This window comes from Petaurus breviceps, unplaced genomic scaffold (genome assembly GCF_028583685.1).
Source record: "Petaurus breviceps papuanus isolate PSGF00001 unplaced genomic scaffold, PetGlider_PUasm1.0 90865, whole genome shotgun sequence".
NCBI classification, from domain to species: domain Eukaryota; kingdom Metazoa; phylum Chordata; class Mammalia; order Diprotodontia; family Petauridae; genus Petaurus; species Petaurus breviceps.
Window position 1 is genome coordinate 15,705,244 of NW_027187367.1, and position 12,317 is coordinate 15,717,560.

A 12,317-nucleotide genomic window follows, 5' to 3' on the forward strand; every position below is an offset into this window, starting at 1 on the left:
GGGCGGTAGCCGGAAGCCAGGGGGCTGGGATGGCGGTAACGTCTTAGGCGAGCTGGGAGGTCGGGATCACCAAGTGCTGGGGTGTGGTAAGACAGAGATGATGGACAGGGGAGGGGAATGGCCAGCAGGATACACCTCCCAGGGGCCTTCGGTGAGTAGTTGGGCACTTTGATTCTAGCCCCCGAGACAGATCGGGGGACAGGGGAAGGGGTGATGTTCTGCTCTAGAGGCGGGGGCAAGAGGCCGGTGTTTTGGGCAGGGGAGCAGCGCTCAGGACCCAGGAAAACTGTGTCAGGCCCCGGTTGGGGGGATTCAGCTCCAAGCAGCTCTGAAGTAGGGACGGGGCTATGCACAATGGTCCGATTCTCTTCTGCTGCCCCTAGGTGGTCAGGTTCCTGCCGAGGGCCCGGGGTCGAAACTCTAGGATCCGGCATCAATACCAGCAGCGCTGACGGGCATCCACTGTGCTTCAGTAGGGCCGTGAGCACTGGTAGCCAATAGGAAAGAGTCTTCCCTCGCAGTCAGACAGCGGTCCCAAGGAATGAATTCGGAAAGAGCCAATGAGCACATTGATGGCATCTGGCTCTGGCTCTAATCCTGTCAAAAACTTTCTCTTGAAACTGATGCCCTCAAAATCAACATAGACCCGGTGGGGAACATCAAAGCCATCAGGAGTCACAATCTCCTTGCCATCTAGGAGGTCCATGTGTTTTTGGCAAAAAACCTTGTCATACTGAAAGATGCAGCAGCGGGCAGGAACACATGAAGTTGAAATTGCTAAGGCAAGAGGACAAGCAGCAGCCCACAGTGGCCCCAGGATTCAGGCAGAATTCACACCTCATCTGCCAGCTGCAGGCTACAGGTGCATGAATGTTCTTGAGGGAGCCTCATTCTCCTCCAACGCTTAGGCGGACCAGATGGTACAACTGACGTGTGTCCACTCATTCTGTCCACTGTAGAAGAGCCTTCCAGCCTCCTTCGAGCCAGCAACTTAAGGCAGAGGGCACACTGGTGCCGGTCCTCGATATGGGGATCCAAAGCTAGCTCCTTTGCCTGTGTACCTGGAATGGCACCTCCTGGGGGGGGGGTGGCCAGAGACTGGGCTCTCAGATTCTTGTTGTCTCCACTGGGCATAGATGTGATCCACAGATGGGGGCAGAACTGCAGTGGGTAGGACTCCATTAGGCAGCTAGGTACTCTGTCTCCAGTACTTGGGATCATGGGCATCAAACCAACCAAAGGCAAACTCTAGTAGCTTCAGTAAGAGACCCTTGGCCTGCTCGACAGCCCTCTCAGGGGCCTCCCCTTCCTCCATGTGTATCATCAGATTACAGCCTCCACGAAGCTGTGCACAGAGCTGTAGTGTCCATCTTCAAAGAGCTGGCTCACTGCTCAGAGGTCACAGGGTCCCCGGTGCAGCTGTTCCCCATCTTGTCCACACTTGGGTGTACTGCAGCAGAGGTCCAATCACCTCGGCACTCAGTAACCCTTGGAGTACCTGGTTCAGTCCCCCTGCTCTGCAGAGCCCCGTCCAGGGCTTCCCTTCATTCATTTTTGACACTGCAACACACATTTACCAGTATAGGAGAGGAGTTAGAGTACTAGTCTGCTACTATCCAACAGTGGTTTGAAGCTCTGTAGCTCAGGGTTTCATAACCCACTCAGATTTCATGTTCCATGGGACTCACTCGTCAGTTTAAAAACAAAAGAAAAAACAGTACTACTTCAGGGAAATATTCAAAGTCTAAATCTAGAGCAGGGCTTCTTAACTCAGAGTCTGTGACTTAAAAAAAAAGTATATGTATGTGTGTGTATATATTATATATATAACTATATTTCAGTATAATTGGTTTCCTTTGTAACCTATGTATTTTGTTTTTATGTGCTGAAATACATTATTCTGAAAAGGGGTCCCACAGGCTTCACTACACTGCCAAAGGTGTCCAGGACACAAAAAAGCTAAAGAACTAGATCTTTCACTCTTAATTAAAAATAAAAAGCAATTTGTTCCCTCAGATCCCCATAGCACAGTCCAATCTCTAAGGAGACCTTAAGTGAAACAAAATTTAAGTAAATGAGAGAAGCCAAATACCTTTGCTGGATATTCTGACACCCTTGGGAGACCTTCTCCTTACCTTTTATTGGCGAGATGTGGCTGCGATTGCTGTTGTTGCGGGGATTCCAGTGTCCGAGGAGAATTTGCTGGCAAGGATTTTTTCTGTTGGCCCAAGAAGAATTTTTATAGAATCCCAGGAAAATGTAAAATGGGGGGGGGGAAATCTCCTAGAAGAAATGTACAATGACCCCTACTCTGATGACTACTATTGCTACTCAACTTTATAGCTCTTAAGGGTTTATGAAATGTCCTATACACATTTATATCATCTGGTCCTCAACACCCATAGGGCTTGGAAAGGCAAGCATTATGGAATCACAGCATTTTAGGGCTGTAAGAGACCAAGGTGATCATCTATCCCAACCTACAGCTGAAAAAGAAGCCCCTCTGTCACACATAGGACCTCTGTTGGAGACTTCTGCCTTCTGTGGTAGCTCTGATTCTTTTCAAATGCTTGAACACTGCCCTCTCATTCTTCTTTCTCCTACCCTCCTTCTCTTCTCCTGTCCTGGTCACCCTCCACTGGATACTCTCCAGTTTCTCAGTATTCTTCCTAAAATGTGTATTGAACTGAACACAACACTCTGAGGCAGAGTATAGCAGGACTGTCATCTCCTTAGTCCTGCATACTATGCCACTTATTATAGGGTAACCACTTAATATTGGGTAACATTCCCCTAGCTTTTTTAACTTCCAGATTCCATACTATTTACTGATACTAAGTTTGCAGTCCACCAAAATCCCCAATCTTTTCAGGATAACTGTTGTTGACTCTTCACTCCCTTTCATCTTCCCATATCCAACTTGTTTCTAAGAGCTGTCAATTCAATACCTTTGTAACACATCTTGCTTAGGTAGCCTTGTTTCTTCTGACATGGCTATCATCCTGTTACAGGCCCTCATCCACGTATGCCTGGATTATTACAAGAGGCTGCTGCTTGGTTTGCCCACCACAAATATTTCCCTACCCCAGGCCATCTTCCGCTCGCTGTCAAAGTGATCTTCCTAAAGCATAAATTTGATTATGTCATCCCTTCTCCCCACTCAATAAGCTCTAGTGTCTTCCTATCACCTCCAGGATCAAATATAAAATCCTTGGCTTGTCATTCAAAGACCTCCACAGACTAGCCCCCTCCTCTTTCCAGTCTTCTTATGCCTTATACCCTCCTACCCTCTGTAACCCAGTGACACCAGACTCCTTGCTATTACTCAAATAAGATAGCCTGTCCTGGGAATATGGACACTTTCCCAGGCTGCTCCTCAAACCTAGAATTGTTCTCTACTTATTGATTTCCTTGGTTTCCTTCATATCTCAACTAAAATCCTACCTTCTTCAGGAAGCCTTTCCCCATTGCCCCTACTTTCAGTGCCTTCCCTCTGTTGATTAATTCCTACTTATCCTGCAAAGACTTGTTTGTAATTAGTCGTTTTGATGTTGTCTCCCCCAGTAGATTATGAGCTCCTTGAGAGCAGGGACTGTCTTTTACCCTTCTTTGTAACCCTAGTGCTTAACATTTGCCTTACACATAGTAGGCACCAAATTAATGTTGATTGACTTGTCCTATGAGATCACATTGGACTTCTTGTATTAAGATAGCTAGTTTGTCTTTCTTTTTACCCTCATTTTGTATAGATGTCTGAAGACAAGGGTTTTATTAATGACTTCCTTCTTGGGTTTTGTTGCCTCTGAACTTTTGGGCATCACAATAGAATGAGAATTCTGTTTTGGGGAATTCCAGTACAGTTGAGGGCAAGGGCTATTTTCATTTTTGCACTGGCAGTGCAGCACTTGGCATAATTCCTGGCACATAGTAGGTGATTAATGCTTGTCAAATTGAATCTCAATGGCAATTCTTTTTACATTCTAGCTACTCTACATGTTATCTAGGATGGTGGGTGTACATGGAAAATTTTCTCCTTTCCCTTTTTTCACTTTGTCTTTTTTTTTTTAAATTAGATTTGTAAGACTCCAGGTAAATAACTTCCTACTAGCCTTTGTAATATGTACTCTTTCCCTGGCCAGGATCCTGTCATTGCTATATTTTAAGTCAGGTTATAAAATTCCAAATTCCATTTTCAACCATTTTACCTAGCTATTTTATTTAACTCCCCAAATCTGTTTTTCTATTCTAAATCTTTTACCTTTGTTAGTCAGCATGGATGCACCAACTAGAACTCTAACATTCTGAATTTTTTACTCTAGCCTTTATAAATTTTGGCAATGCTTTCTGGGTTTCTTCCACCTATTTGTGTCCACACAAATCATCAGAAATGAGTTTTAGGGGCGGCCAGGTAGAGCACCAGCCCCAGAGTTGGCATGCCCTGGGATTGAATCCAGGCTCAGGTACTTAGCACCACACCCAGAAATAACTGGTTGTGTAACCTTGAGCAAGTTACTTAACCCCAATTGCTTAAAAAAAAAAAAGAAAGGAGTTTTAGTCTTTTATTGGGAAGACATTTGACTTCTCTATTGTTGCTTATTAGTTCAATAAATAGCTCAGTATACTTCAGTAGAAAGTCACCAACTACCACTTTCTTCTTCCTCTGAATTTTACTAGATGAACTTTCACCTCTTAGAACTTGTGGATCTACTTTAACATTGAAGGACAAGCAACTGGTTCCTCCTCAGTTATCCAGTTACCTCATTTCCCTCCCTTTGGCTTCAAGTGTTCAATGGTCCTTTCTTTTCCTTTTTTGTGTCATATTGTTGTTGTTTGTACTTTGTTTTCAAAGAGTATCAATGACATCATGATATTGGTGTAACGTAGTGGATGATGGGTGATGACTTGTGCATGAACTGGATTTAAGTGAGGCAGAGCTGTACAAAGTCATCAACCTCACTCTCTCTTCCAGAATCATCAAAGTCCAGTGTCAAGACAAGAGTGAGGACAACTGGTGATGGCTCAGGATGCAGTGGGTGACCTTGGAGTCTCTAGGTTCTTCACAGCACCTGCTTAAACTGCCTTCATGGATTCTGGAACAAATTGTTCTCATTCTCACATTCCACTGGGGGAAATCTTAACATGCTTGGGGTAGACAGTCCCTTAACTCGCCCTGTTGGTTATCCTCAACCTTGTTTAGCCAGTCTGCCTGGTTATATTATTTCTCTCTTCAACCTCCTGATTTTGATTAGAATTCATTTTTCCTCTTCAGATCCTTTTTCTTATTGGGTTTTCACATTGAAACCTATCTTCTGATTTTTAAAAGACCATAGTTACAGAGGTGGAAAGAACCTCAGGGACCTGATAATTCAATTTTATTTTTAATGTAACTTTCATTTCACTTTTTTGGTCAATTAACAAGCATTACATTTCCTTCCATCTCTATCCCTTTTAAAAAAAAGAAGAAAAAGTTCTTATAACACATGCGTATGCAAGCAAAACAAAGTCTTACATTGGCCATGCCCAAAAATGTTATCTCATTCTGTACCTGGAATCTATTATCTGTTTCTCTGGAGGTGGGTAGCATGCTTCATTATCAAAATTTTGGAACCATTTGGTCATTGGATTGATCAAATTTCTTAAGTCTTTATTTCAGGTGAGGCATAATAAAATTTTCTTCTGGGTCTTATTTTAACTCTCTATAAATCTTTATTTCTAGTGTGTTTCTTGTGAACAACATATTTTTGGACCCTGATTTCTAATCCATTCTGCTAAATTATGATTTCATTCCATTTATAGTTATGATTGTTAATTGTATATTTCCCTTCATCTTAGTCTATTTTTCCTTTTTTTTCCCACCCCCTGTTTATGAAGAAGAGGATAGTGAGACAGGATGAGTGAGCTCAGCACCAGTGCCATAAGTCTGGTGTAATCTTCTGGTCCCTGTTCCTCTTCTCTTTCCCTCTCCCATAACCAAATAGCACATTTTTATCCTTTCAAACTCCTCTTTGAAATATAACTTTACTAATTAATTAGTTTGGCTTAAGACTAATCTTTACCTAATCTACCACCCCTCTTATTTTTCTTTTTTCTTTCTATTCTTTCCCCCTTATTTCCCTATTAAACACCCAACTGTGTGTTTATGTCTGTGTATTCTTCCTTCCTTTGACAAATTAGATGAGAGTGAGACTCATGTATCCCTTGTATCCTTCCCTTACTCCTTTCTCCTCCTTTGTAAAATTTCTACTTGTGCTTGCCAATTATGTGAGATCATTTTCTCCATCATTCCTCATACCTCCTCCCATTTATTTTTCTTCCTTTCCCCTTCCATTCTGCTTTTAAGATCATCATACAAAACAAAACTACTCCCATGTCCTCTAATTAAATCCTCTCCATGACCACTGATGAATGCAGAGTTCTGAGGGGATACATATTTTATCTCCCTACATTAGAATATAGTGTTTTCTTATTTAGTCCCTTATGATTAATTGTTCATGTTCAAGCTTTTTATGTTTCCCTTGACTTCTGTGTTTATATTTCAAAATTTCTATGCATCTGGTCTTTTGATTAGGAATGCTTGGAATGCCTCTATTACATTAAAGATCCATTTCCCCCCTGTAGACTTATACTCAATTTTGTTGGGCAAGTTATTTTTGATAGTAAATCTATAACTTTTAGCTTCTAGAATATTGTATTCTAAGTTCTCCTCTCCTTTAAAGTGGTGGCTTATAAATCTTGTGTGATACTGACCATAGATCTTTGGTATGTGAATTCTTGCTTTCTGGCTGCTTGGAGTATTTTTTTATTTGATCTGGGAGCTCTGGATTTTTGATATAATGTTCTTGGGAAGTTTTCATTTCAGGGATTTTTTCAGGAGGTGATTGGTTTATTCTTTCTATTTCCTCTTTGGTTTTTGCTTCTAAGAGATCTGGGCTGCTTTATGATTTCTTGAAATATATTGTTTTTTTATCATAGTTTTCAGGTAGTCGATCAATAATTAAATTATTTCTCCTCAATCTGTTTTTCAGTTCAGTTGTTTTTCCTATGAGATATCTTAAATTTTCTTCTATTTTTTTCAGTCTTTTGATTTTTTACCAAAAATATTTCTTGTTGTTTTATGATGTCATCATCTTCTCATTTGAGCCATTCTAATTTTCAGGAAGTTTGTTGTTTGAGCAAAGTTTTGTGCCTCTTGTACCAAGTTATTAAATTCTATTTTCAATTTTTCTTCAATAGTTCTCCTTTCTTTTCTATTTTTCCTTTTAGTGCTTTCATTTAGAAAATCATTTTTAACTCTTTAAAATATCTTATGATAGCTCTTCTATGAATTCTGGTTAAAGTGTGTGTCCTGGTTGTGTTTTTTTCTTTGAGGTTTTATTTCTGTAGTCATTCTCTTCTTCTAGGTTTGTCTCTTTGCTGTATCTATTAGCAAAATAACTCTTCTTGGGATTCTTTTAAAAATCATCTTCCTGACATATTTTCTGACTCCAGAATTTATGTTAGGGCTGGGCTCTGTGCATTTCTGAGGCAAGATCTGGAATGAACTTGTGTTCTTGTGGTGTTTGTGCTGCTGCTTTCTTGGAGTATTAATTGTTGCATTATTCCAGAATCTCAGGAATAGCTTGGGCTTGGAACCTACCAACTTCCAGTGCTTTTAAGTAACCTGATCCAAGGAAAAATCTGGTTGCTACCAACCTGCTCTGAGGTCTCTAAGTTCTTGACATGAGTATGGGTCTAAGCAGCACACCTGTGGGCTTGCTTCTGGTTGGTTGAAGTTTGAGTAGACTGCTTCTGAATTCAGCCACTATAAGTTAGCTAAAAAGCTCTGTTGGTTCAGAGTGACAGAATTGTGGGTTCCTCCTTTGTCTGAATTTTCTGCCCTGATTAATCTGCTACAGGCTTCAGATTGGGCTGGAGACTGGAAAGTGAGATCCCTGCTTAGTTCCTGGAGTCAAAGTCATGCAACTTCCATTTCTGGCTGAACTTGCTTTTTTCTCAGCCTAGGACCCATTATCACATCTCAACTTGGAAAGCAATCTCTAATTGTTAGTCCCGTCCTCAATTCAATCCAAATCTGTGACCTGGAACTGGGGGTGACAGAGCTGCCATTGGGCACCTGTTCTTGTATCCTGTACAAAGTTAGGACCCTCTGTGTGGTTTTGGGACCTCATCTTGCCCTGATACACAGCATCAATCCTGTTTTAGTCCCTGTGCTGAAATGTTACACATGGCTGTTGCTAGCTAGACTCATCCCTAAGTGTCCCTAGGCTTCTCTGTCTCCTTATGGCAGCCTTGTGTAGAAAAATAATTCAGTGTGACTTTTCCTTGAATTCCACAGTGGAGATGGTCCTTTTTCTGGATCTTGGTAAAAGTGTTATGGGAGAGAGCTTGATGGTACTCCTTTCTACTATTCCACCAGCTTAGTTTTTGAGTTAACTCCATCACTTTAAAGAGATGGAAACTGAGGTGCAGCTAGGTGGCACAGAGGATAGAGCATGACTGCAGTCAGGAGAACCTGACTTCAAATGCAGCCTCAGACACTTACTAGCTATATGACCCTTGGCAAGTCACTTAACCCCAATTGCCTCACAAAAAGAGATGGAAATTGAGTACAAGATAGATTTTAATTTGTCCAAGGTCACACAGGTAGTAAATGTCAATAGTGGGATTTCAATCCAGGTCCTCCTACTATAGAATTAGTGCTCCTCCCACTGTATCTCTCACATCTTTGATACCCTTAAGCATGAAAAATGTGATCCTACATCTCTTTCACTTTCTTTTCTAGGAGAGAGGCTAGCTCACATTTCAAGCACAGATATCAGTCACTTGGCTGTGATGGAAATATGAACATTGTAGGTTTAATGCAAATCCCTGAAATATTGGCCCTATTCTCCATCCATGCTTGCTTCATGATTGTTAAAAGATGTTTTTAATATTTCTGGTTTTGTGGATTTTTTGTAGGTTTTATGCCCTAATAAATGTGTAAATTTTTGTGAAGACACCATGCACAGCTGAGAACAAGTATACCCCTTTCTATTCTCATTTAATATTCTCTAAAGGGCTGAATTATATTTAGGTCCTTTCTTTTTTGGTTTAATTGTTGATTCAATTCACCCAGGTCTGAGAGAAGATAAATTGAAGATCCCAATTATTAACAGTACCAACCTCCTTTAGTTTTTGTGAGGATCAAATCAGATAATATTTGTAAAGTGCTTAGCACAGTGCCTGGCATATAATAGTAACCATATAATTGCCACCCATTACTACTACTACTACTACTACTACTACTACTACTACTGTTGCTACTACTACTACTACAGTTTTAGTGTTTATTTCATCCTGTAACTCATTTAGTTTCTCTATTAAAAATTTAGGTGCCATGCCATTTGGCATGTATGTTTAGTACTGATCTTAATTCATTGTCTATGGTATCTTTCAGTAAAATAGTTTCCCTGTTTGTTGTTGCTGAGTCATTTTCAGTTGTGTCTGACTCTTCATAATCTTTTTTTGGGATTAGCAAAGATACTGGAGTGGTTTTCCATTTCCTTCTCAGGCTCATTTTACAGAAGAGGAAATTGAGGCAAACAGGATTAAGTGATTTGCTAAGGGTCACACAGCTAGTAAGTATCTGAGACTAGATTTGAATTCCTGTCTTCCTGACTCCACTACTCTACCTGGTTGCCCCTCCCTGTTTATCTCTTTTAATTAGGGCTGTTGCTTTGTCTGAGATCATGATTTCTACCCCTTCCTTTTTTATTTTTTAAACTTTAGCTGAAGCATAGTAGATTCTGTTCTACTCCCTGGATTTAACTCTGTATTTCTCTGTTTCCAATATGCTTTCTGTAAACACCGAGTCACAGGATTCTGGTTTGTAATCCATTCTTCCATCCTTTTCCATCTATGCTTGCTAAAAGTAACATTTTTAGTTTGTGGTTACTATAATCTTGACATCTCTTGGTGCCTTTTTCATCTTGATGGCCACATCCAACTTCCTTTCCCTTTTCTCACTAACTCTTACTATTATGCTTACTATTATGCCCATTTTATAGATGAGGAAACTGAGGTTGAAAGAGGTTAAATGGTTTGGTCAAGATCACCCAGCTAGTAAGAGACAGATTAAAAATCAAGTCTCTGGATGCCAGAACCCATTCACTTTCCATCATAGCTCAGCTGGGCTGCCTAAAGCTTCAATCTCTTCTAAAGCATCCCCTCTATAGCATCTGAAGGCCTTATTTAACAACAAACCCTTCAGAAAGCTCATCTAATCTCTTTTCTTCCTCCTTCTGCTCAGACTGGGCCACAATTACAAGAAATCCAAATGCTATTTAGAAAGCACATGTCTTTGATTGGACAGTGTGTATGGTTTCTTGAGAATTCTTTTTGGCCCTAAATGTCCAAATGGAGAATTGTCACTTAGCAGAATGATGGAATTCCCTCTTGTGGTGGAAGTTCTCTGGGTAATTTGCTACTTTTTAGAAAGTTTGCCTACAGTTTTTTTTTTCAGTTTCTGGACTTCTCAAGCATTCCTTTTGTATGGCCCTGCTTCCCCATTGTGTCCTGATATTTGTTGTAATTGAACATAAAACTTTTTTGAGATTTGGTGCTAGAAATTCACATTAAAGGTAATTCAAATAAAATGTTATATTGGTGGTGGGTCTGGGACAAAATACAGGATATGGCACATAGGGGAGGAAGGCATTGTCTTTTTTGTTCTAGTGGGAAAAAAGCATGTGTTGGGAGCCACTAGGCAGGGTGGCTTAGAGGATAGATTGCTAAAGGGGTAGTGAAATACCCCATTTTGAATCTTCCTTCTGACAGTTACTAGAGACTTAACCTCTCTGAGCCTCACCTTCCTCATCTGCAAAACTCACAGGGTTATTGTGATGTTCAAATAAAATAATGTAAATAAAATGGTTCAACAACCTTAAAACATTATAGAAATGTCAGTTCTTATTATTAAAGATTCCAGCCCCAGCTTTGTAAGTGATTAGATTTGTATTCTTGAGCAGTTACTTAACCTCTCTGGTCCTTAATCTCTTTCAATATCAAATGGGACTAATATATCCTTTGTCCTTCACAGGATGGTTATGAGGATCAAATAAGAAAACATGGAAAAAAAGAAACTTAATAGGACTCTACAGATGGCCAGTCTTCCCCATCTCTCCTTCCCTCTTCTCCTCAAATACCAACATAACAAAGATGTATATCCTCTGGGGCACTGCCACAGCTCTCCACACAGAGTCTTTTATTTTGGGTACAGACATTTTTAGAGCTCTATTCTAGTTTTAGGAACCCAAAATCTATCAGCGGTTAGGGCTGTCTAGAGTTGCCTATTAACTCTGGAGTTTCAGACCATAAGTCAAGGCTGAGCACTGAAATCAGAAGGCAATATACCAACTAGTTTACATCCCTGCTATCACAGGACATGAACTGAGAAGGACCTGAGGGCTGGTCTAGGAGAACTTGTACCAGCTAGGCTTTATCTGATAAATGGCCGTGCACAATCTCCTAGGGTGACTTGTTCCAGGGCATGGTTACCTGGAGGTGGGAAGACCTGAATTCAAGCCTGACACATACTAACCTCTTAGTGACTCAGGCAACTCTCTGGCAGTAAGTTAGTTTGCGTGGTGTTTGATGCATCAGCAACCTTGGTCTGACATGAGATAGAGTTCTGGTCTTGGCTCTACCGTACCAGGGACTGTGTCTTTAGGCAAAGCACCTCCTCTCTCTGGGTCATTTTGCTGTTTTGTAAAATGAAAAGGATGGATGATATATGTATTCTCTAGCTCCAAGATTCTTTGTTTCTGTGAAATGCACTGATTGCATGGGGACATCCGGAAAAACAAACAAACATACCCGTTGTAAAGAAATCCATAGGTCATATGTATGTGTGTATGTATATGTGTATGTATAGACCTACAGACATACATGTGTATATGTATATGCATATATTCACAAACATACATGTATGCAAATGCATGCCCACATTCTCACTACTCCAGTGGTTTAATTCAATGCTAATACTAATTTGACAGTCCTAGCAAGAATCACATAAGAAGTAATAGTGGCCTTGGTGATCTTCTGTTTTCACACGCTTGACTTTTCTGCATATAAAGTGCTTGTTAGCCACTGAAACAGTCGTGTGATTAAGTGTTAACTTTCTGCTCTCATCATCATTTTAGGAGGAAGGGATCAGACCCTCTAATACAGCCTTTTACAAGGCTATGAGAACTAGGGATTACCAGGAGGCAGGAGAACCCTCTAGGTTTATTCTTTTCCCAGGAAGGGTCAGTTTCTATGCCTACACCCCCTGAAGGGAG

The 12,317-nt window shown here is 40.7% G+C and overlaps 1 pseudogene; it reads right to left on the bottom strand.

The window, feature by feature from the left end:
• LOC138150234 (histone-lysine N-methyltransferase 2B-like) overlaps positions 1-12,317 on the bottom strand; it is a 99,262-nt pseudogene that overhangs the window by 1,808 nt on the left and 85,137 nt on the right.